The sequence below is a fragment of the Apteryx mantelli genome, chromosome 1 (assembly GCF_036417845.1).
Source record: "Apteryx mantelli isolate bAptMan1 chromosome 1, bAptMan1.hap1, whole genome shotgun sequence".
Taxonomy (NCBI): Eukaryota; Metazoa; Chordata; class Aves; order Apterygiformes; family Apterygidae; genus Apteryx; species Apteryx mantelli.
In genome coordinates this window covers 106172469-106197588 of record NC_089978.1, presented here as the reverse complement: position 1 = coordinate 106197588, position 25120 = coordinate 106172469, and positions in this window count along the sequence as shown.

The following is a 25120-nucleotide window of genomic DNA, read 5'->3' as shown; positions in this document are numbered from 1 at the left end:
TCTGCTGTTTTTTGCCTTGGCAAGGCAGCAGAGCACTCCATCTCTACATCCAAAGTGATGGAGTTGGTAGCTAAAATAGAGGGAGGCCTGTGACACTTACAAATTAAAAGTGCACTAACCAGGATATAATTAATATTAGCTAGCCTTGAATTCAAATACAAGTGTGCTAAAATAGCATAACCAACACCATATATAAGCATTTTGTAACACTGTGATGACATAGTCAGACACAACATATGAGTATTTTAACATAAGCGTATAAGCAATGTGACCACCAAAAGGATAAGCAATGAGTGTATCTGCACGTAGAAGACACATAAAGTTGCCAAAGTACAAGATAAGCACAAGGGACTGCAAATAAGCAGGACATCCTGCCAAATACCCAAGAATGGCTGGAAAACCAAAAAGTAAGTATTATCAGGAGCAGAGGAGACCACCCCTTTTAGGAGGGAGGCAAAATAGCACAAAAACCTCAGCCATGATGAGGAAAAACAAGGAAGAAAGAAGACACCCCACTTTGGTGCCCATCAAATTGCTCTCCAGCCTGTTCACCTGGACCCCTGTGGACCGCAGCCACCAGCATGGACTATACTGCATCGGCTCCGTGGTATCGTATACTCACAGCTAATTCAGAATACAAGTATTAAAGTCTAACCTTTTTGTATATGTAGTGATGATGACTAATAACATGCAAAATTGAAACATTAGAATGAAGGGCTGGTAATGAATTCATTCATTAATGATTTGTTCTAAAGTTTAAAACTGGCTTGTTTTGTCACCTGCATGCTCGATCACCTCCCTGAAATGTCTGTACACCAATGCACGCAGCATGGGGAACAAACAGGAAGAACTAGAGATCTGTGTGCGGTCGCAGGGCCATGATCTCATTGCCATTACAGAGACATGGTGGGATAGCTCGCATGACTGGAGTGCTGTCATGGATGGCTACGTGCTTTTTGGGAAAGACAGGCCAGGAAAGCGAGGTGGTGGAGTTGCTCTTTATGTGAGAGAGCAACTGGAATGTATTGAGCTGTGCCTAGGGGTGGATGAAGAGCGAGTCGAGAGCTTGTGGGTAAGGATCAAAGGGCAGGCTAATAGAGGTGACACTGTTGTGGGTGTTTACTACAGGCCACCTGATCAGGAAGAGGAAGTCGATGAGGCCTTCTACAGACAGCTGGAAGTAGCCTCACGATCCCAGGCCCTGGTTCTCATGGGGGACTTCAACCACCCCGATATCTGCTGGAAAGACAACACAGCTAGGCACAAACAGTCCTGGAGGTTCCTGCAGAGCATTGGTGACAACTTCTTGACCCAGGTGGTGGAGGAGCCAACAAGGAGAGGTGTGCTGCTGGACCTCGTACTAACAAAGAAGGACTGGTGGAAGATGTGAAGGTTGGGGGCTGCCTTGGCTGCAGTGACCACGCGATCGTGGAGTTCAGGATCCTGCGAGGAGGCAGCAGGGCACCAAGTAGGATCGCAACCCTGGACTTCAGGAGAGCAAACTTTGGCCTCTTCAGGGACCTACTTGGAGGAATCCCATGGGTTAGGGCCCTAGAAGGAAGGGGTGTTCAAGAGAGCTGGTTAATATTCAAACATCACTTTCTCCAGGCTCAAGAGTGGTGCATCCCTATGAGTAGGAAGTCAAGCAAAGGGGGCAGGAGACCTGCATGGATGAGCAAGGAGCTCCTGGCAAAACTCAAACAGAAGAAGGAGGTATACAGAAAGTGGAAAGGGGGACAGGCCACTTGGGAGGAATATAGGAATGTTGTCAGAGTATGCAGGGATGCGACGAGGAAGGCCAGGGCCCATTTGGAATTAAATCTGGCAAGGGATGTCAAGGACAACAAGAAGGGCTTCTTCAAATACATCAGTAGCAAGAGGAAGACTAGGGAAAATGTGGGCCCTTTGCTGAATGGGGTGGGTGCCCTGGTGACGAAGGATGCAGAGAAGGCAGAGTTACTGAATGCCTTCTTTGCTTCAGTCTTAACTGCTCAGGCCAGCCCTCAGGAGCCCCAGACCCTGGAGACAAGAGAGAAAGTCTGGAGAGAGGAAGACTTTCCCTTGGTGGAGGAGGAGTGGGTTAGAGATCATTTAAGCAAACTTGACACCCACAAATCCATGGGCCCTGATGGGATGCACCCACGAGTGCTGAGGGAGCTGGCGGACGTTATTGCTAAGCCACTCTCCATCATCTTTGAAAGGTCATGGAGAACAGGAGAGGTGCCCGAGGACTGGAAGAAAGCCAATGTCACCCCAGTCTTCAAAAAGGGCAAGAAGGAGGACCCAGGGAACTACAGGCCAGTCAGCCTCACCTCCATCCCTGGAAAGGTGATGGAGCAGCTCATCCTGGAAGCCATCTCCACGCATGTGGAGGACAAGAAGGTGATCAGGAGTAGTCAGCATGGCTTCACCAAGGGGAAATCATGCCTAACCAATCTGATAGCCTTCTCTGATGGAATGACTGGCTGGGTAGATGAGGGGAGAGCAGTGGATGTTGTCTACCTAGACTTCAGCAAGGCTTTTGACACTGTCTCCCATAGCATCCTCATAGACAAGCTCAGGAAGTGTGGGCTAGATGAGTGGACAGTGAGGTGGATTGAGAACTGGCTGAATGGCAGAGCTCAGAGGGTTGTGATCAGTGGCGCAGAGTCTAGTTGGAGGCCTGTAGCTAGCGGTGTCCCCCAGGGGTCAGTACTGGGTCCAGTCTTGTTCAACTTCTTCATCAATGACCTGGATGAAGGCACAGAGTGCACCCTCAGCAAGTTTGCTGACGATACAAAACTGGGAGGAGTGGCTGATACGCCAGAGGGCTGTGCTGCCATTCAAAGAGACTTGGACAGGCTGGAGAGGTGGGTGGAGAGGAACCTCCTGAAGTTCAACAAAGGCAAGTGCAGGGTCCTGCACCTGGGGAGGAATAACCCCCTGCACCAGTACAGGCTGGGGGTTGACCTGCTGGAAAGCAGCTCTGCGGAGAAGGACCTGGGAGTGCTGGTGGACACCAAGTTAAGCATGAGGCAGCAATGTGCCCTTGTGGCCAAGAAGGCCAATGGTATCCTGGGGTGCATCAGGAAGAGTGTTGCCAGCAGGTCGAGGGAGGTGATTCTCCCCCTCTACTCAGCCCTGGTGAGGCCACATCTGGAGTATTGTGTCCAGTTCTGGGCTCCCCAGTACAAGAGGGATGTGGCACTACTGGAGCGAGTCCAGCGAAGGGCTACAAAGATGATTAGGGGACTGGAGCATCTCTCTTATGAGGAAAGGCTGAGAGAGCTTGGCCTGTTTAGCTTGGAGAAGAGAAGGCTGAGAGGAGATCTTATCAATGTGTACAAATATCTAAAGGGAGGGTGTTGAGAGGATGGGACCAGACTCTTTTCAGAGGTGCCCAGCGACAGGACGTGAGGCAACAGGCACAAAGTGAAACACAGGAAGTTCCATCTGAATATGAGGAATAACTTTTTCACTGTGAGGGTGGCAGAGCACTGGAACAGGTTGCCCAGAGAGGTTGTGGAGTCTCCTTCTCTGGAGATATGCAAAACCCTCCTGGACGCAATCCTGTGCAATGTGCTCTAGGTGACCCTGCTTGAGCAAGGGGGTTGGACTAGATGATCTCCAGAGGTCCCTTCCAACCTCAGCGATTCTGTGATTCTGTGATTCTGTCAGTCTCCTAAACATTCCCATCACAGCAATCTCTAATTCCCTGATATATATACATGTATATACATACATATATTCAGTGGCAAAAAATTGGGAGATCTGTGAGAAAAATTGAACAGAAATTATATACGAAGCAAAAAGAGCTGATAAATGAGGGGAGAAGAGTTAGAAGTTTATAACTTATATTTATCTTCAGTGTTCATATACTAGAGCAGAATCATTATTGAGAAAAGCAGAAGAAGTGACAATGTTCCTCCTTTCATGCCAGAATGTAAACCTTTACTTCCTCTGGGAAGAAACTATGGCTATGAGCAATACCATACAAATGTTCAAAGCAACTGTTTGTATAATGACCTGCTCGTTAGACAGTAGGACCTGCCATTCACAGCCTGATGAAACATTGTAAAAATAAAGATTGATCTTTAATTTAATTTGGCATAGATTATCCATGTATCTGTATTGATTTTTTTCTACTAGAATATCTTTTCTGCTTGTTTTTTTCTCTCGCATACACAGTTTCATCAGAGGGATGTATCGGCTCTAAGCACAAAGAAAAGAACAAACAAGGGACAATTTCATCAGTAAATTTAAATTAATTATAATTTATGGCTTAGTTTGACATATATGTGGCAGCTCAAATGGAAAGAGTCCTGTATAATTTAATAAGGTGGAAATCTGGAAGGTTATAGAGAAGTGTAATTGTATTGAGAGAAATTAGTCTAAAAGCCCATGCTGCTTAATGGAGAACATTTACCTTGAGCAGAAATTTCCACAACAAATTTGCAGGATTTTGTGCCTTTAATATAATTAATTGTCTTCTACATACTGTCAGATGAGTGTGAAAAGTAATAATTGCTTTTGATACTAAATTGTATAGGATTCTTCCTAAAGGGAAGATTATTCAAAGCTACTCCTCTTTGTTCTGAAAGCATTTTCCAACTGATTCTGGTTGTTTAATAAGTACTGCTCACCTTTTTCAGTTAAGTAGTACTGATATTATAAATATCTTTGATTATAAAATCTGATCAGATCTTTGAATGGCCTCTTAGCTAATTGCATCATATGGGTGGCTAAAGAAGTTTGATAGTTAATAGCAAATTTCAGCATTCTTATTTATGATCAATTTAAAAATAAAACTGCCCTAATATGCAAGTGAGAAACAATGCTCCTGTGCTATTTTTTTGCTTTACATATTTGAGTCCTATTCATTCCAAAGTACACTTAGTAAAATGAGGAGGAAAGCTGAGGGCAGTGCTGCCTTGGGCAGTCAGGTAAAGCAGAATGCCAAAGACCAGCAACACTTATAAAACCTCCTGCTTTCTCTCAACTCCTTCTCTTGTGAAATGATAGAGCTGATAGCAGGCACCTTCAAAACGGTGTCCATTCACCGGCCTTTTTTGTAGAGCCAGGATGCCGCAGGGCCCTGTGTCTCCAACTACAGTAACGTTAAGCAGCTGGGCAAGGACTCAAAGGAACTTAAGCAATGAGCTCCCGGTCAATAATAAGAGCTTCGTAGCTATCACAACTTATTCACAAGAGTTATCACAAGGAACCTGATATATAGCCAGTCACTTGTACTGTGTGTGATTTCAGTCCATGACACAAGGAAGGGACTAACTAAACTTAGTTCACCAAGGAACTAGAAGTCATAGCTTCTCAACCTAGTCCATAGAGCAGATATCAAACCATAGATAGAGGTCTACTGTTTAAAACGTACCTTACCCTGAGTAACACCAAAGTGATGTCTCCAAATAAAGTATTTTATGATGTGGCATAATGGTTTTACTTATGCTTTTCAGGAGGTCAAGGGACCACAGTGTTAGTCAGAAAAAAAATAATGTCTGTTTTTTATTAAACACATAGAACTTTAAATTACAGCAAGTTAAAAAAAAAAAAAACCTTATTGCTGTTTCTGTAAAAAGGACATACTTACAAGGAGAAAATAGGATCCAGTGGTATTCAATAAAAGCCACTTAAAGAAAAAAACAAATACCATAGTTAATGCCTGGTCAACAATTTTTCATTGACATGCCTATGTTCTGTTATGTTCCAGAAGTATGATTTACTAATAAACTCAGATTTATGATTTATGAGGGTATTACAGCGTGCCCTTTATGCTCTGTTGAAAACAAAGTTAATACACAGGGTAAAAACACTATCTGGTTCAAGATATCATATCACAGATTGTTGTACTAAAGGTTTTGTTCTCTAAGGTCAAACTTAGGTGTTTTTTCTTCTGAGCTGCTGCCATTTAACCAGAAATGTAGGCATGACAGTTAGTCAAAATCAAGACACTTTTTGACTCTTTCCCTGGCCCTGGATGGCACAGCATCCTGATCATGCTCTGCAGTTACACTGAAGTGTATCTCCTCTTCAAGGTAATCACCTTACTCATTACAGGAGATTTGGATCCATCAGTAGTAAGTATAGCTTTTCAGTAGCCAGCCAGATTTTACTGATAATACAGGTGAAGTGTTTAGGCTCAGCAAGCCTAGGATCTGTTCTTTTCAAATTACTTGCAAAGTTAGAAACATCAGCTGGATTTTCAAAACTATGATGCCTCATTGACACAAGGGTTTACAAGCATGTCTAAGAGTATGTCTCTGTGACTCTGCATGTCAGCTGTTCTCAGTCTCTGTAACTGGGTTTTCAGTGCCTTCTCTTTCCTAGTTTTCCATCAGGTGTTTGAGACATCCAGATGCTTTCATGTTTCTCCAGGGACTTCATTGTTCATTGTGAATCAGGCCAGTGACAGTAACACCTCGAGATTTCTTTCTTCCAGGTGAAATTAAGACCCTCAGTGGATTCAGCAAAGCATTTTATTTTCTTTTTATTTCAATTACTCTGTCTTTCCCAAGGATGTATGTATCACTATTTTTTTTTTTTTGGAACATGGAATCATGTGATAAGTTCTGTATAAGAACAAGATATTATTTTTGTTTTGTTCTGGTTGTCATTGATCAAGGCAACCTAGTGAACCGATACTCTTTTTGTCTTAGTTACCAAAGCTGAAATCTAGATCTGCCAAAAAAATTGTACAAAATGGAAATTTAATGAGCTTAGTCTTGACATTAGGCAATTCAATACTGAGTTTTAGAGACAAATGTTCTTTACTCATTGGAAAACCATTAGCCATTATCTACAGGAAAATTCATCTGATTATATGAATAAACACCCTAGGATCCCTTTATAAATAGTGGTAACTTAATATAGTCAACGGAGTCTAGGCCACAACTCATCTCACTCTGCAGTAAATGTCTAAAATAGGTCAGAGAAACTATATCCTAAAGTTTATCTCTGTTGACAATAGAATGAGCCTAGGATTACTAGTTCAAATGCTGATGTCTACCTTGTAAACATCCAAGGTCAAATGAGATGAATCTTGCCCCTCATTGGCTCAGGAAAACTCAATCATTTCCCTGAATTCTGTATATATATTTCAAGTTCTTCTGATTAAACATGAATCTCAAAGAGGAAAATTAGGGACTGTGAGACAATACAGTTCAAAACGTAGAGAGGCTGGAGGGCCACCTTGTAAACCCAAACCTATAAGGGAACATACCTAATATCCCATTCAGTGTTGCGTAAAGGTCCCTAAGTTAATGCTGAAGAAGACAGTTTTGGAGATGAAAATAATTAATCTGTATTTGAATACAGAGATGAATGCTTAAAACAAAGAAGTTTTAAGGACCTCCCTAAGGTGCTGCCTAAAGTCATGTAGAAATATGAGCTTATTTTGAGCTGATATGGGTTTCTCTTCCAGGGTCCTACTTCTGTATAGTTTCCAGTCTCCATAGTTTTGTGCTCTGGGTGCCTTGAAATACTACAGCCACTGGGGATGCAGGTATGTGGTGCGGCACTCTGGGACTCTCAGCAGCCTCTGCTGCATCTCCCTCATTTACCTTTGCTGAGGCACTTGCCATAAACCACTGCTTGTTTCAATAGATAGGGTTGAAGTCCTAGTGCTTGTTCAACCTGACTTTTATTAAAATAACTTTCAACATAAGGTGGAGAAAGAAAAAAACAGCCTCCAGTCTTTAAAACTCTTCCTTCTAGGCTTTGCTAATTCTACCACTCACAACTCATATTCACAGTAAGTTTTCCCCTCTCTGCCTTGTTTTTTTCTTGTTTTGTGGGCTATAAGAGCTTAAATATCTCTGATACTAGCACGAACAAGATTCTTGAATGCATAACAGATGCATTTGTGTATTTTAAGACTGTTTGATGGATACAGAACTGTCATCACACTCCCTGCAAGCACATTTGCAACCCTGCATGTGGCCAACACCTGGGGAATTCTGGCAATCTTCCTTTCTCTCAGTTTCACCACTATTTGATAGAGTTACTAGCTAAAATTTAGCTTTGCAAAATCCATGCTGTGCCCCACATTTTTTTTAAAGTTACCTTTTATAAATGAAAAATAAGCAAAAAAAAAGGAAAGGAAAACACCTGGATAAATCACCCAATGAGCAGGAAACAGCAGGGAGAAATTTTACCAAACCATGAGCCAGGAAGTCTATTGATATGGTGATTTCTACTATGACTAAGCAGTGGATGTAGCAGAGTAGAGGGGTACATAGACCAAGCAGTAGTGACTCAGAGAACTTGAGTATTATTATCATCACAGCTGTTTTCTGATGAGAATAAGTCAACTGGTTACTTAACTCCCAGTGAAATTGAATAGGAGGTGGCAACCAAAGTTTCTTATCTTTCTTTGAAAATCCTTGCCCACAGTCACAGAATTATCAGTAAATAATGACTTAGGGACCTATTTTTCCAACAGCTTGTAAGCAGAACTTGTCAGGGTATTAAACAAAAGAGTTGGACTCAAAATGGCTAACAATGTTGCAGCCTTCTCAATATGGCCTTTGCCTCTTGGAGAAGACTGACTCGAAGAGGGTTCCCAATATTTACTACATTTTGATACTTGTTTTTTTATGTTTAGTGCAGTAACTCTTCATGTCAGAGGAAAGGCTAGATCATTGCTGTTGATATAGTTTAGATACTGTACAGAAAGTGCTAGTAACATCTTTGAGAGTCCCCTGCCTGTGGTGAAATGCTAGCTATCATGTGTGCTCACAGCAGCTACCAGAATGTAAAAGTCATTTCATCCACATTTCATTACCAAAAATTAAAGTTTTACATCATATCCCTGCCTACAAAGACAACCCTGAAAGTATTTCATAAACAGATACCAGATGTTTGCCTGGTAACAAGATGGCAATAGCAGGTTGCACATGAACACAGGTATAGGCAGAGCACAGCACAGCAGTTCCCTACCTCCCTACTTCTTTAAGCATATTATTTTTTCTTTATGCTTAATGCAAAAAATGCCCCACTCTTGTTCAGTGGCAGTGGGGAAACCATGCATAAGAATTCTTTTCTCCATTGAGGAAAGATTTAAATTTATTGGAGTAAATGCTTTTTGTGCATCTCTGTATATAAATGATCTGCTACAAAACCCTCCGTATGAACAGCAGTATGAATTCACGCCACACACAAGTGGCTCTCCCACTGTACCTCTATGAAACCAATATGCACTTTTCAGCTCTGCCATGTGCATAATGGCTCTTGCTATCCTGTGTTGTTAGAACACAATGTAACATATTTGCTTTATATACTCCAGGGTCCAATGGAGTTACATTTTATAGTCAAAAGAATGGGATTCCCTCTGCTCATATTTGAAGTCTGCAAACAATTACAGCATTTTCGCTGTCAATATTTGGTCTGAGTCAGAAGCACATGCTTAAGCAAATCTGAGCAATTTACTGTTAGCACTCTTACGATGTTGACTGTATTCCTACAAGAACAGAAAAGCACGTTTTTACTACTTGCAATAAAATGCCTACGTACAGATCACATGGCAGAAAGAACAATATGCTGGCATCGCACTAGCATATAGTTAACAAGCTCCAGCGAAGAGAAATTGGTTTACAGCCATATGAAGAGTCAGCTTTAGTGTGTTTGAAAGACCCGAAAGCTGATGTTTCTTCCACTCCAAGCTAACAAGATAGATTTGAATAAAAATAGCAAGACAAGAAGGAAGCCATTAGTCATTTCTTTCTCTGAGGCGACATCAACCCCCCTTCAACTCTAAGAAGGAATTTTCTCTGAGGCAGCGCTGGGACCTGGTTCTCTCTTCCACATCCAGTGCCCAACAGCAGAGCCTATGAGCAGGTCTCCTTTTTGGATGGATGACTGTAGGGGCTCTGGAAGTTCATTGAAACAGAAAAATCTTCTTGCTAATGGCTAGCTCAAGAGATGTTCATGGTTCCAGTTCCCAGCAGCGAAGTGCTGGCAGCGTGTATGATCCCTGTTATCATAACATAACACTAGCACTCTTCTCTCTCATATATTTATCACTAGGGAGTCAGTAAGAAGCAAAGCAGCAGTGATCTCCACATTTTACAGATAAGAAATGACAAACAAAGAACATGCTTTCAATGCATTATACAGTCCAGAATAGATAGACTCAGTAGCATAATTTAGCCAACTGGTGATTCCGACTAATTAATCTATAATGATCTGGCATGGCAAAGGGTAGTGATGAATTACTCATCTGCACAAAATCACATCTGAAATATATGACAGAATAAGGAACTAAATGCACATCTCTAGAGCTTGACACCATAACTACAGACCCATCCTCACAAATGTCCTTAACCTCAAATCTCTTATTTCATGTCCAAAAAATGAAGATGGTTGAGCTCCACTAGTAACTGGTGAGGAAATTAGACAGTTCGTTAAAAAAAAAACCTTTCCTCACTGCAGTCAGAGCTGTTTGCCATTTATTGAAAGGGGATAAGGTTTTACCTCAAGAATCTTTGATCCGTGCATATATAGCCAAAAATAGCCCTATCATAACCACACCAAACTGCTAGAAGAAGAGAGGGTGACTGACTACTTCAGAAAATATCAGAATGCAACAAAATGGAGGTGGCTGTGCCAAATGAATGGGCAGCACAATTATCCAAGATACAATCTGCCCTCCACAACCTGTTTGCAAAAGGGTGTGTAGAGAAGCTTCGGAAAATTCCAGCTTACTGGTGGAACTGAAAAAATATCATATCTAATATTAAGTTTTACAAAGATATTTAAGCTAACAAGCTAATGTGTTTTCATGTCACTTCGTGGAGAATTTTAATTGTCTAGGCCTACATTGCTAGTCCAGCTTACAGCACACACCCATGTATTGATGAAATTATTTTTGGAATTAGATGATGAAAATATAGCAAAAAGCAAGGATGGAAACAATAAAGGAGAGACAGATTAAAAATAAACATTACACAAAATATTTGCTACCTTTCACCAGGACAGTGATGGAGAGCTCCATTTGTTTGTTGTAATAACTGAAATGCTATCTTGTCTTGCCTTGAGGAAACTTAATAAAAGAGAGATCCATGGTATGAGATTTATAGTATACTGATAGAATTACCAGGTGGACCTCTCTTCCATTTATTTCTTTGAAGAAAATCCCTCAGCTTCCAAAAGCAAGTTACCCACAGAAAAATAATCATCATGTTACAAAGAAAAAAATTAAGAAAAATAAACCAATAAGCAATAAAAATAAAGGAAATAGTGTAAACAGTATTTGTGCTGAATACTATAATTTCTTCCATTTCCATCGCTTCTGAATGTGACTCAAGTGCTATTTAGATTTTATGATCCATTCATGTGTCTGCAAGTAGTGAGAAAAATATTCTCTAATTGTATGGAACATTGTGTATTCATGTTCATCATAGCTGTATTTTTTTTAATTTATTTTCCTTTAGACAATGCAATGGAAGAATAGAATGCAAGGCAATATAAATAATGTAAAAGGAGCAGGGCAATAGAAAGCATTCTGTTTTCCCTTCTCATTAAAGTCACTGAAAATACATACATTTTTGATGCTGTCTGTTCCTGTAACATTCTAGCACATAAGATCATAATTCTTTAAATGTTCTGTGAAACATATACGTATTCACTAATTTTTACTGCTTTGCCATTTTATTTACTTGAAAACTTATTAGCTGTTAAATTTCTTTCTGTTGCATGCCTCTATCCACTATTTAAAAATCCAAACCTCTGGCATAACCGCATATTTCTTGATTCACTGCAGGTTCTGAGGAAGTAGAAAAAAAATTGGTTTTTGTTGGATCAAACCCAAAACTTTTGAAATTTTGAATAAGGACTTTTTAGATATTTTTGTATGTAATAAATGTTTAATTTTCATGTTGACCACTTTATAAGTGATTTTATTTTTAAATCAAATTAGAAAACACTTTGAAATAATTACTTCAGAACAAAATTAGAGTTCATAAAATAACATATTCTGATTTTTCCCAAAGTTATTTTAAATTTTGTTTTCTCAATTTGGCAAAATTGACACAAATTGGTTTAATATTTCAGTTTTTCCTAGTATGTATTTTTCATCAAAAAAGTTTCATGCCTACCCCAAAAAACACAATTTAAATTAAAATACGATAAAAAGGAGATCAGAACCTCACACATCTCTCTTGATAGCCTTAATTTTCCATTCCCCTTGTTCACTACAAGTTTCTTTTCTAACATGTTCTGAAGAATCCCTACAATATTTGCAACAAAGGGTAATTCAGGGTTGAAATATGCCTTTGGAATAACCACCCTACCCATATCATGATAGCCTATTACTACCATGGTTATCTGTAAATAGCTATACTAAGACCCAGCTACTGTTGTAATATGTGTATGATATTTAAAGCAGTGCCAGCATTACTATGTTGTGTAGAAGTTAATTGTAAAGTAAATTTTGCCCTCGTGAGTCATGTGTTTTATATATTATTCCTCTAACAAAACATTACTATTAGTCAAAAATCTTGGGGGAGCGCCTCCTTCACTTCTTGTATACTGTAAGCGCTCCATGAAGTCAGCACAGGCACCATAACTACGTGAGCTAGGGGTTTGCTCCTAACACAACAATTGAGTTTTCATTTGTTATTCTGAATTGTAACTGATCATTTAATGAATGCTTCTTTTCAGGAAAGAAGCGGTGTGAAAGTTGTGACTTCTTTGACAAGAGGGGTGCAAGAGAAGAGCTAAAAGAGAAGCCTGTTGTGACATCAGGCTTGTCACCTCTCCCATCTGTGGCCAGAGAGAACCTCAGGGGCTTTTCAAGGTGCCCTTTTTCCGGCAGGAGGAGATGGTTGCAGGCCATTTGCTGCCTGCTCCAGCAGCCCTATGACTGGAGGTGGACCCAAGCCACAGCAACATTGGACCAGTGGTCATGGGGGACATGTCACTAATGTAGGACAGTAGCACAGGGTCATAATGCTGATATCTTCAGAAATGTGATTCTCTTTTCCCAGCAGTAAGTCAGCAGTCCTATCTCACCTATAGTAGGGCATCACCAACATCAAGATTAAAAACTGTACTGAGGACAAAACTGCATATCCCTTGCTCCTTTGTATCATGCAGCCTCATTTAGGCAACTCTAACTTTCAGCTTTTAGGTGGGCATTTCACTCCTGCCGGATGACCATGGGATGGGATGTGCATTCAGATGGTTAACTTTAAAGAAGCAGAAAACAGATAAGAGAAAATGGGAAGGAAGAGATGTACCTGGAGTTTTATCCCATGTCTACAATGGACATGAGAACTGAATCAGTGTGAATCAGGTGCACAGCTGGTTCAGGAAAATATAATGCGAAGGTAGGAGAAGGGGAGCAGGTCAGTACTGGAAGGCTGGAGGCAGTCACAGAGACTGCCCATGTCCCTGGGATGTCCACACCCTGGGTCAATGTACTGTCATCACTCTGTTGGTGTTGATTTGAGCCACATGCAGAAACCTCACCTAGAAGGGCTTGTTGGGTACCTGACCCCAAAATCATATGTGATAACGAACCCCTGCCAGACAGTGACTTCCACCGTTCTCCTCCAGCACGCAGGCACTGCTCTGCACACCCAACATGAGGCTGGAGTAGTTTCCACAAGAATGAGAGGTCTGCTTTGCAGCCCAACAAATACATGTATGGGTATACATATATTCAGTGGGATGGAGAGGAATAGGATCCAGGAGTAAACAAAGCATAGACATACCATCTCTTTTGCATCTACAGCAGTATTTTCAAAGGTGTTCAGTACAGACCAAATTTTGATCCTACTAAAGGCAGCTCAAATGCTTTTGACAAGATATCCAAAGTACATGGCTAAGAAGACATATGTTCTTCATTTATCTTGCTTTCCCTACAGTTTCTGAGCACACTAAGTTTAGCCTATTCTCCCACTGAACTTTGAACTGCTTTTTAAGTACAGAATTTTACTGCTCTCAGAATAGTGCTACTGAAACTTTAAGCTATATTACCATTTTCTTTCCTTTGCATACATAAAAGCCATGTGATCTTGTATATTGTTTTTTAACAGAGCATACTCCTTGTTCAAAAACTTTTAGGCTTCTGAGCAGATGCATTTTAAGCAAAAGCTGAATCTGCTAACATTTCCTGTCCTTACTCGGCAAAATAAGTAAGTGTTTGCACGCATATTCAGCAAAACTATTAAGCAGTTACTTAAAACTGAAATAGGCTGCAGGCTACTCACTAATTCCATAAAAGATGCTGCCCAGTTTCTGCATAGAAAGAGCCCGCCCAAGACTCTGAAAATAAATTCTGTGAGCTTGATTTTCATGAATTTCTATACTGCAGAGCACAATAAATTTGGAATGAATTTTACCACTACTTAGGTACTTTTTATTGTACTGAATTTTTCCATTATACAATTGTATACCATTTTATGGCACTACCTACTGAAAATTAAAATGATGTAAAACAGTTTAAGAAATAGTTCAAAATTACCTTGGCGCTTCATGTGTTCAATCTGAAAATGTAGACTCAGGCAAATTTTGCAGCTGAAGGTTACAATTTCATTTTGAACTTAAACAGTTTGTTTTGTCTAGTAGTTACAAAAAACTTATTTGAGTTAAGGATGAACTTTTCTGCTGACTGAAGACAAACATCCTGCTTTGAACTTTTATAGGTTAACCTTCACCAGCAGTATTTTTCTGCAGAGAACACAGATTATAAATCACCCTGAAAGTGCTGTTAAATGCATCCCTAGTTTACTGTTTTTTTAAGTGATATTTCCTTGCAGAAATACATAATGAACATTAAATATTATTTTAAAATTTAGTTATGTTAGTAAGTGCATGCTTTTGTTAACTAGTTAGCAGTCCTATGAGAGAAATCCTCAAAAAACACAGAGTTAGCACATACATTTAGTAGATTTAAGCAAAAAATACCAAAAATAAATAACAACACTACATATTTTTTCCTTCTCATTTTGAAAACAGACTATGAACTGACCTGAAATAACTTGCATTCAAATTACTTTCTGGTCAGCAGAGAGCTCTTGAAATGAACCATATTCAGAATTCACGCTAGACTCTTTATGAGAAAGTGTGCTGTTTGGCTTCATAGAAGAATGGATCCAAATAATCATTGGTAATCAAAGCCTAAGGGTCTGTAGAAAAGCTTGTTGAAATAGGAATTAGTTTAAAGAATAATTTTTTATAAAGGTGTTTTCAAATTTTTCCCCCATTTTAGTAATGAGCAACACTGCTATAATAAACTATGGAGATGATTCAAAATCTGTGAATTTAATCATATAACAGAGGAGTCATGCATTCTGACACTGTAACTTACAGCATTAAGTTTTTAATGAAGTTTTAAATCAGTGCTCTTCTGGCTGTTCAGCTCGAGGGCCAGCCCATTATTCCACAAAGGTCAGGGCTCTCTCAATCATCATGGCTGGGACATATTTTTGTCCTCTTCCACTCTTCTTGTGTTGCTCAGACAACATGACTTCCCTCACTGCAAAAGTCCCAAGAGATTACAAGGCAAGCATAATTATGTCCTATAACTTCTTTTCCTGTCTCTTGACATCTAAGGCATGGCAATGGTGGGAAAAGTTAGTGTGCCGTGCTCTAGCTGCCCTTAACCAGTGCATGTGCCCATCATCGCTGCTCTAATCGGAGCTGAGTCAGAGATCCAGTGAATGGGGATCAGCTTCCTTTTTTCCCCCCTTTCCTGAGCTGTTTCCCTGTGACTGGGAAGAGGATATGAAAACATATATCATCATCAAGATTTTGGAGAAATATGATATAAATAAGTCAGATATAAACATCTGTATGTTAGAATGTATGTACGTACATCTATATATAAAAATACAGAATTCTTGTTTTCAAAAAAGACCTGCAGACTGGAATTGGTAATCTATGACTCTGTGTTTTGGTAATTACAATTATTACCACAAACATTAAACTGATTATTCTTAGTCCAGGTGGTCCCTTGGACACTTTTCTAGAATTTAATTATCATACAGGGGGGAAAAAAACCCTTTCTAGGTGGGTCATTTTGGGTTGCAGAAAAGAGGACTTATTATATCGGGATTAGTGTAGAAATACTTCTCTTGCAGTTTGCATCTTTTGTGGTCACAATTGTGGAGGTGTTCCGAGAATTGCAGTGTTCAAATAAATTTTAATGAAGATGAGTCTGGAGGCAGATGTAGAGCTCAGGCAGAAACAGATGTTCCACCACCTTGAAGACAGCATACTTCTTTCTCTCTGATGTGCATACACACAGAGAATCTTTCTGCATACTAAAAAAATACAGGCACCAAACACGTCACATATGCATTGGGTTTGCAATATTTTATTCTCAATATTTGCATAAAGCTTGACCAGTGAATGGCCATTAAAAATGATACCCTTTTTAATATGTGAGTATACACATGCATATATGTTGTATGCAAATGTAATGACCAAACTCTGCCCTCAAAAACCCACTTGCAATTCCCAGGGAAGTATTTGGCCACTATATTGGTACACAGCCAAGTGAAAAATAATAGTGTAATACAAACTAATGTAATGACACTTCTTAAAGCAAGGTTTATGTATATAGCAGAGGGAAAAACTAATGAGAAGCAGATGTACACAGGAGAGTATTTTGAGTTAAATGGTATGTGTGGTTTCATTTGGGCACATGTTTCTTTAGCACGTGGAGAGAGTATATATAGCTATGCAAAGGAAAATATTAGTTGCTGAAGAATGTGTATGCTATCAGGAAAAAGAGGTTTTAAAGGGGAAAGTATTCAGATGAAAAAGCAAATTCTGGAAGTCCCAGGAGAGCTCAGCACTTTTAAACTACAATTAATTAATTCTTCTGCATTTCAGGACACCAAAACAAATGAAATGATCAGTTCCTTTCTATACTCACAAGACTGTGTTTGCTGCAGCTATAGCTGCACTAGCTGCAAGCACCGCTGCTCAGGTACCAGTACCAAACGAGCAGTGGCAGCACCGAACTCCGCAGAGGCTGCAAATGAACCCAGCAGCCAGGGTCACTGCTGCCACAGTGAACGCAGCAACGCGCCCAATGGGACCTTCGCTTCCCAGCAGAAAGTCCAGTTGGTACACGGTTTGCAGCACTAACGGCAGCATTAACATCTGCTGAGCGCTCAAGAAACTTGGCTGGAAAAACAGGTAACAATTCCTTCCTCCTGGTAGGGCAGGAAAGAGTCCATTTTTACCAACAAAACATAACATTGTGTTTTTAAATCATGTGGTAAGGCAGAACTCATTTTTATGAGATATTACTGGCGTAGAGTAGTAAAAAGACATTAACATAGCCATCTCATGAGAAACCATATTTTTCAAAGGGAATTTAGGTTACAGATGCATATTTTAACCACACTGCTGCAGACACTCAAAACCAAAGAAAAAGCTTTTATGTTCAGGTTAGAAGCAGTTTCTAGGTGTTTCAGTGTCTGGAGGAAATGTATTGTTTTGTTAGCATAAATAGCAGCCAACTTTACCTACATTTCTTACACAGTATACAACTATCATACAAGGTAAAAGGCAAACTGGAACATACAGGGGCTGGGGCCAAGGTCGCTCCTTTTCCAGACATGCTCTAATTCCAATACATATTGTTTCTAAGAAGGTTTCTATTCCTTCAGTGTACGCTGTCTCAGCCTGAGACCAGTTACTGTCCATCATTCAACACATTCAAGATCTTATTTCACAGCACATTTTGCAGATTCACAGCATTGAAAGATAAACTACAGGCATTTGAATTTCTAGTCCGCAAGTCTGCATAGCCCAGGAATCAGCAGTTAAACTTCTTTAAAAGTCGTGCTTTTTTCAAGGCCTTTTGCTTGATTGTCAAAATTCAGTAAGAAATGGGTTTATTCAAAAGATACAGTATTGTCTTTGAAGACATTAACACAAGCAGCATAGGTTCAACTTGCTCAAATGCCCTGTAATAAACAATTAAATAAGTAAATAAGCTACTGCTGCTGTCATGTTCAAAGGAGTAAAACCTTTCTCCTTACACTGCTGTGTCCTTAAATTCTGCCTCAATTATGTTTGTTATAGACGTTTGTTAACATATATGTAAGCCACTTATTGGCTACATATTTGCTTTGCAAATCCAGCCCTCAGAGCTAATTTGCAGACGGGGACCAACAGATGAAAAGTCAGCTTTACCATAGACTGGTTCTGTGCCCATAACCTTTAAAACAATTCTGCTCCTTTACTATGATGGACTTAAACAAAAGGAAGGCCAACACATGCAAGACCTAAAAGGAAAGTGATTTCATTTGTAACAATGAGGAAAATGTGAAACTATGGGAATATCTAATTATTTTATGGTCTTCTCCAAAGAAGAATGACTTCCACAGGCTTCGGATGAGGCCCACAGGAAAGAATTCAGCTTTTCCTAAATTGTTTTCGTTAAAGCCAACAAACAGCAGCCACGTAACAGGCAGAGCTGCTCTGTGAAATCCTTTCTGAACATCGCTATCGGAGATCATTGTTTCAGGCTTGATCTTACACCTACAAATGTCAATGGGATCCCAGTCAAAAGACCATAAATTATTGTTTTACCACATGAGTATCAATGTTATTGACTGTGTTCCACAACAGTTAAATTGCTTTAATTCCATTCTGCTTTACTGCTTAACAGGCCTCCTTCTCTTTTGCATGCCTTGCTACCCCTAAGACAGACATCTGGCAAGAAGGACTGCCAGCACTGCCGGATTGCCTCCTGGGGCAGCAGGGCCAGCAGCATTTCCGTGCAAGGTGAGAGGCGACCTGCCACTGTCCTCCCCTCCGATTTAAAGGTTACAGCCTGTCTGCAAAGTGACAGAAGATTTGAAACCCACATGAAAACCACCAATCCCATGGAGCCACAATCGCAGTCAGTTTTCCATTGGCCATGTATATTCCACGTCAGGGTCCTCAAAGCAAACTGGGAGTGTTCCCCTACCCTCCCCCTTAGTAGCTGAGTCATATTTTGGAGCTGTTAAAGCAACATAAATTGTTTCTTTAGCACAAACTCTGACAAAAGCATCCAGAACAGATAGATATTTTCAAAGCAGTTAATCCAAAATCACCTACAATTTGATGCTGCACACCACAAGATAGGGTATAGAGATAACCGAAAAATGTTTCTACAAAAGAAGAAAGGAAACAAAAATCTTTTCCCTTACTCCTATGGAACAAGAAAAAGATGAAGAGCTGGGGAAAAGAATGACCTTTTCTTCTGGAAAGTATTTTCAGCTGTTTCAGACTGTGTCAGCTCTATCAGACCACTGAGATATTTTAGCTGTTTTTCCCACCATTATATGCAAAAAAAATCCCCCAAAATCCTTCACACTTTTTAAAAGTTTTTTAACATAGCCCTTAAACCTAAGGTCACTGAACAAAACAATCAAGAATATCAGATTCAGCTCTTATTTTTTGCTTAACTATTCTTGTAAAGCATATTTTATCTTAACTTGCGTATTGATGGCAGGCTTTTGCCAGTCTAAACGTTTTCTTCTCTATCCTTCATCCAGTGGCAATTCAGCACATAAACACTTCTGCTGATGTAAGTGCTGGCAGGAAATTCTCAGGCAGAGTGTCTAACAGGGACAAGGATAGCTGGGAAAACTGAAAAGAAATTGCAACATAGCCTTCGACTGGGAATGTGATGTCTTCAGGAGACACTGAAGTCCTCCAGAAGTGGGCAAAAGAATGGGATGCTTGCCAGTCATCTCCTCCAGAAAAGCAGACTTTCAGCATGTGTTCAAGTTCTCTCTTGAACTGGGGCCAACACTCAAAGCAGTTGAATCCTCCCAGTGCCTGGGTTAAGGAGAGTCTTTTCCTATTTAGTTTCCCTTTCTTTTACTGCAAAGTTCCTCAGAAAGCATGTACATAAAGAGGAATTCGTATTGTAATGACTTATATTCATATTTTAAGATGATGTTTACTATTCAGAAAGCAGTTTATTACTGTGCTACACTACCTCTTCCCAGAAAAGTCTGTTTACTCCCTCAGCCTGCTGGCAAACATGAAACCCTCAGCTGATAGAAATGCAGTCTCATAGAAGCCTGCACTTTTGACAGACAGGCACGTAAGAAGCTGTGGTTGTGGTCTTTGCTACCCAGTGACCTAATTTTCCTGGTTGAATAAGAAAGTGGGAGGGGTGCATCTCAGAATGTACCACTTTTAATAGGTAGCGGAATACAGTCTGAACGGCGTATTTAATTTCTAATTAAAATAACTGGTACGTGTTGAATTCCTGAGACAGGCACGCCAGATTTGAATGTGATGTGTACTACTGATTGTGCTGGATTTCCTTCCGACTCCTTTCATTAAGATGTTCTATTCCTGTAAAACAAAAACATTTATATTCTCACATGTACGTCAATGGCAAGAGATCAGTTTTCAAAACCTGCCCCATTTCCTCCGTGACTCAGCTTCTCAATGTTGCACTGTTTGCATAATGAGAGTAACTAATCCCCAGAGTAAATAGACCCACAGCATGTGGTCCCTACCAAATTTATATCATTAAAGGTCATGTAAAATGACTTGCTTCCTTATATACTTCTTTATATTTTCCCATGTGTGCCCTACATCTTTTTAAGAAGTATAGTTTGTGACACAATGACAGCAGGAGCAAGAAAGTAGGGAAAAAAGATGCACTTGGCTTTAAAAACAGAACACTACTGATATTCAGACAGCAAAAAATATGCACTTGACAGTGCTTGGTTCACAGAGAGAGAGAGGGGAGAGAGAGAGAGAGGGAGAAATACTTTATTTATATGGTATGATTTTGACGTACATCTTTAATTAGTGATGTAAAAAGACAGTTACTATCTCTTCGTATTGCCTGTTCTTTTATATTTCCTTGTTCTACTCCATTCTCCTTGTCATGGTAATTAACTTATTCAATATCAGGTACAAAATTGTGCCTCATCTGATTTTCCTGATGAAGCAATATTTATTAAACACCACATTTTTATCAAACATTAGGCTAAAATATTTCCCACCGCCCTTTCCACCCCTGCGTGTCTCTTCAAAACCGCATGTCAGAACTCCAGTTTCAGATATATAGGCTCTGTTCCTCTTAGATAACACAGAGACTGTACAGAGGTGCACAAGTTTTTACTCCTTAGATACTGATATACAGGTATAAATTCCCTGGGGCATATTTTTAGGGAACAAGTAAGTATGCTACTAGCACTCATTCAGTAATCCCCGAGGTCAGTAAGAAGGTAGTCATTGAATTAAACTCTAACGTGCAGGTGAAATGTATCCGCTTGTTAGAGAGCTCTTCAAATTCATATATTTCATATGTTAAAAAAAGGCACCATGTACTTTATGGGCAAGTCTCCGGTGATGTCTTACCACAAATTTTTTGCATTTTAAATACAAGGTGATAATGTAAAATCAAATTCAGTATTCATTACTCCAGCAAATAACTTCATTTATTCCAATGACAAATACAAACTGTGCAGTTGTGATCTCTGCTGCTTTCCAAACATTAATTGCATAAGCCCTCACAGCAGTGCTTGAAAATGGTTTAAAACCAAGTCAAGGGGAACACAGGCAAGTGGTTCAAACAAGTTACCAAGAATATAGAGACAACTATGCTGCAAAGCCAACAGAAAATTTAGCAGTGCTTGTCTCCTGGTTCCCTTCCAGAGTCAGTTCACTGTGTTAGCACTCTCACACTTTAGGCAGATATGTTAAAAGCCATGTGCTGCACCACTCTGGTTAATTCATTGTTTGAGACAAAAAATGGCAGGTGAAAATGAGGAAAGGGAGAAAGATCTTACCTTTTCCCAGGATGTCTGCTTTGTCCCAATATTTTCTTTACAGCATCCTTAAATTCATTTCTAATTACAAAGGAATTGAAGGTTAAGAAGATTTAAGTGGAAATTTTGTCTCCGACTTATTTGATCTGTATGGATAACAAAAAAATAAAAAAAGAAAGAGACTACTGCACAAGAGTTAAGGGATAGATGGAGCATGGAAGACTGCACTTCGTGACTGAGATGCTCTTATTCATGAAGATCTATTTACAGTAGAGGTAGTCCTACTGCAGAGAACAGACTACATAGGGCATGCAAAGCCTACCCCGCTGGCTAGTGAAGTGCTACCTCATCTGAGAGGAAATATGTTGTGGTCAGGCCCTGAAGTTGTACTTATTAAGAAATTTAGAAAAGATATTTTAAGAACCAAGTTGTTATGTAAATTCTGATGTGCTGCACTACAGTCATTGAGTCAGTTTTATTAGGGAGTTGTTTAGACGTATATTTCTAGGAAGAAATATCTGCAATAAGGAAGCTTCCATGTAATGTATTCTTATCTTACCATATCCTGAAATAGCTTAGATAAAGGTCTCAACAGGAGAAAAAGGTAGTAGGAAAGTCAAAACCCAGAACAAGCTAGTATAACACAGTAGATGGCTCTCCTAAAACAGCTGTGTAGGTCATCTACATTTCAGGCAGACTGATCCCACAACCGTGAGCTCAGCCCAAAAGGGGAGGTATAGCAGGAATTTTTCACACACAGAAATATTTAATGGATTCTCATCCTTTTACCTCTGAGACTAACTACAGACCTTAGGTTTAAATACCAGCAGCATCATTGTGGCAGTAGGGGAGCAGTAAGAGGGATGGGGGCCAGAGGAAACTGTATTGCTCATCTCTAAGTTGCTGGGTCCTTTGCCTCTGCCCTAGAGGGATCCTCCTTCCAGTCCTGGGGCAGAGCAAACCAGCAGGAGCTCTGTCCCCACCACACAGCCCAACTGTTCTCCCTGCTGTCAACAAAATTAAGTGGCCCCCCACATTCAAACAAATCCATGCAATTTAAAGCTGAGTCATTGCCAAGGCATTGCCTTCCCTAACATTAGATGATGCCAAAGGATGACTCACCAACACTATTTGACAACTTCACTGGGGGCTTAATCAGACCCACGTTAGGGAAGAATGGGATGGCCGCATGAGCTCTTGATTGCCAGACAGCACAGCTGCTGAGGCTCCTTGTGGATGCAGCTTGACCCAGGCTTTGCAAACCACTTGGATCTCAAATGTCCCAATCATAAAGCCAACAACAAAAAGTAAACATGCAAATGCCATTGAAATACCCTGATACAGTCACCAGAGTCTTTGCCTTGTATCCATTGCATACAACAGAATGGGAAAGGCCCAGGAGATGTCCAGCACTGAAAAAGGTGCTGGACTCCCAGGGCATGACTGTACAGCATGGGGCATCACCAGATACTTTACCCAAGTGCATCTGATGCAGTCAGGTTGACTAATGGAAGTACTGTAAATTATCCAGGCAGAGAAAGAAAAGGTTTTTTTCCATGAAAGGAAAAGTCATGATAATGTCATGGTAAGCAAGCTGTCATATTCAGAGCTAGCTTGGAGATCTCTATAGGGCACTGCATTCTGCCCTTGAGACATATCCTAAAATAACATGTGGAAAAGCACAGCACGTAAAAGCTCCATCAGATTTGGATTTTTTGGGAAACTGAAGAAAGTGTCAGCAGTACTTTTTGCTGTCTCCACATTCAACTGGTGCCAGCAGAAAGAAAGCAGGTTAGAAGGTAGGTTTATTTCTGAGAAGAGCTGTTTCTGAAGCACTTGATATTTTAGTAGTTTTTGTCTAATGCTGGCACAGGAAACTAACTAGGAAATTTTATTACAGAGAATGTTGCTATTTTGAGGTGGAGGAGTATTTCTCATAAAACCATGAATGGGATCTGGGACAGCCCCCTGGGAGATACAAAATTAAACATTGAAAAAGGAGTTGGAACTGATTAAATAAAGGGGGTGCCTTGATCAGACTGAAGCCGACACACAGTAGACCTGTATCTAATGCTGCACCATAGGAAGGACCTGCAATAAAGTCATCTCTTACCCATCATTGGATTATCAGCATTATGACTTTGGAGCCAGCACAAGTGCAGCCAGGATATTAGCTGAATTCCCCCAGCGCCCCAGCACATATGTGCTGCTTCCAACACTGGCCATCTTTGGAAGGAGAGCATGAAGTCAACTTGGGTGATCGGAGGCACAGGCCCTGTGGATCTTTCTATGCCATGTTGCCAAACCTGGGAGCACTGGAAAGTGAGCTGAGGAGAAGCCTGGCAACCACTTAGGAAGTTAGCTGGGTCTAGATGAATTCATTAGCTCCTGCTGGGCTGACACCATAATGTGATACTGCTTTTGCTCTATTTGAATGCACAGATGCAGCCTAGAGAACTTCATACGCTTTTCTACTAAAGTGCTAGGAGAAAAACTATTGCATGGGTATGCAGCATGGGAGCTTACCAGCAGCAGTGATAGTGCTGAATGAGAGCTAACAGGCCCTGCAACAGCAGGATCCTGCCTCACTGCACCCAACTGCACAAGAGCATGGGGGCCATGACTGCTCGGCTGCTGGGCTGCAGGGCCAGAGTGCAGACCTATGTCACCACCATGTCTATGGGATACTGAAATATCAAACCCACCTCATTTAACCCCCAGAACCACAGAGGAGTAACAGTAGACATGTATCAATGGCTCTCAGCAGGAATCAACCAAGTATCAACAAGGCAAAGTGTGAACTATGGCTTTGAACTAAAGCCAGCTCTCTGAAGTATCTCTGTACCCTGTCTTCTCACACCATTTTGAGTTTTCCATTAGCCAAAGTATCCCACTTTCCATTTCCACAGATAACTGAGATTTGAATGCTATCAAAAAAGCCAGTGGAACTCAAAGTCAAAAGCCTCACAAAGGCGTGAAGAAGCCCACAGGCAGGGAGACCTCAAGAGCACAAACAAAACAGTCCTTGAAAAGTATTTTTAAAGCAGCAATGTTTTACATCACCTTGGAGGAATTTTCAAGAACTATTCACAGAATAGGCAAAGTGGATAATATTAGTTCAGATGAATTCTTCCTAGAGAAATGTATAAATCTGCAGTAGAAACTGTGTTGAGTATCAGCCTGAAAGTAACTGGAACATTTGTTTATTTTCTCCTTTGAATTAAAACTTTATACATTAACAAAACATGTTCTGGGTTGCTTGCAAAAGTCTTCAGTGAGAAAATAGAAGTCCACTTTTAGTGTTCACATACTTTTAATTTTATCTGAGGAAGGTTGACCAGAAAACAAGAATTTTTTTGCATAAAACACACAAACAA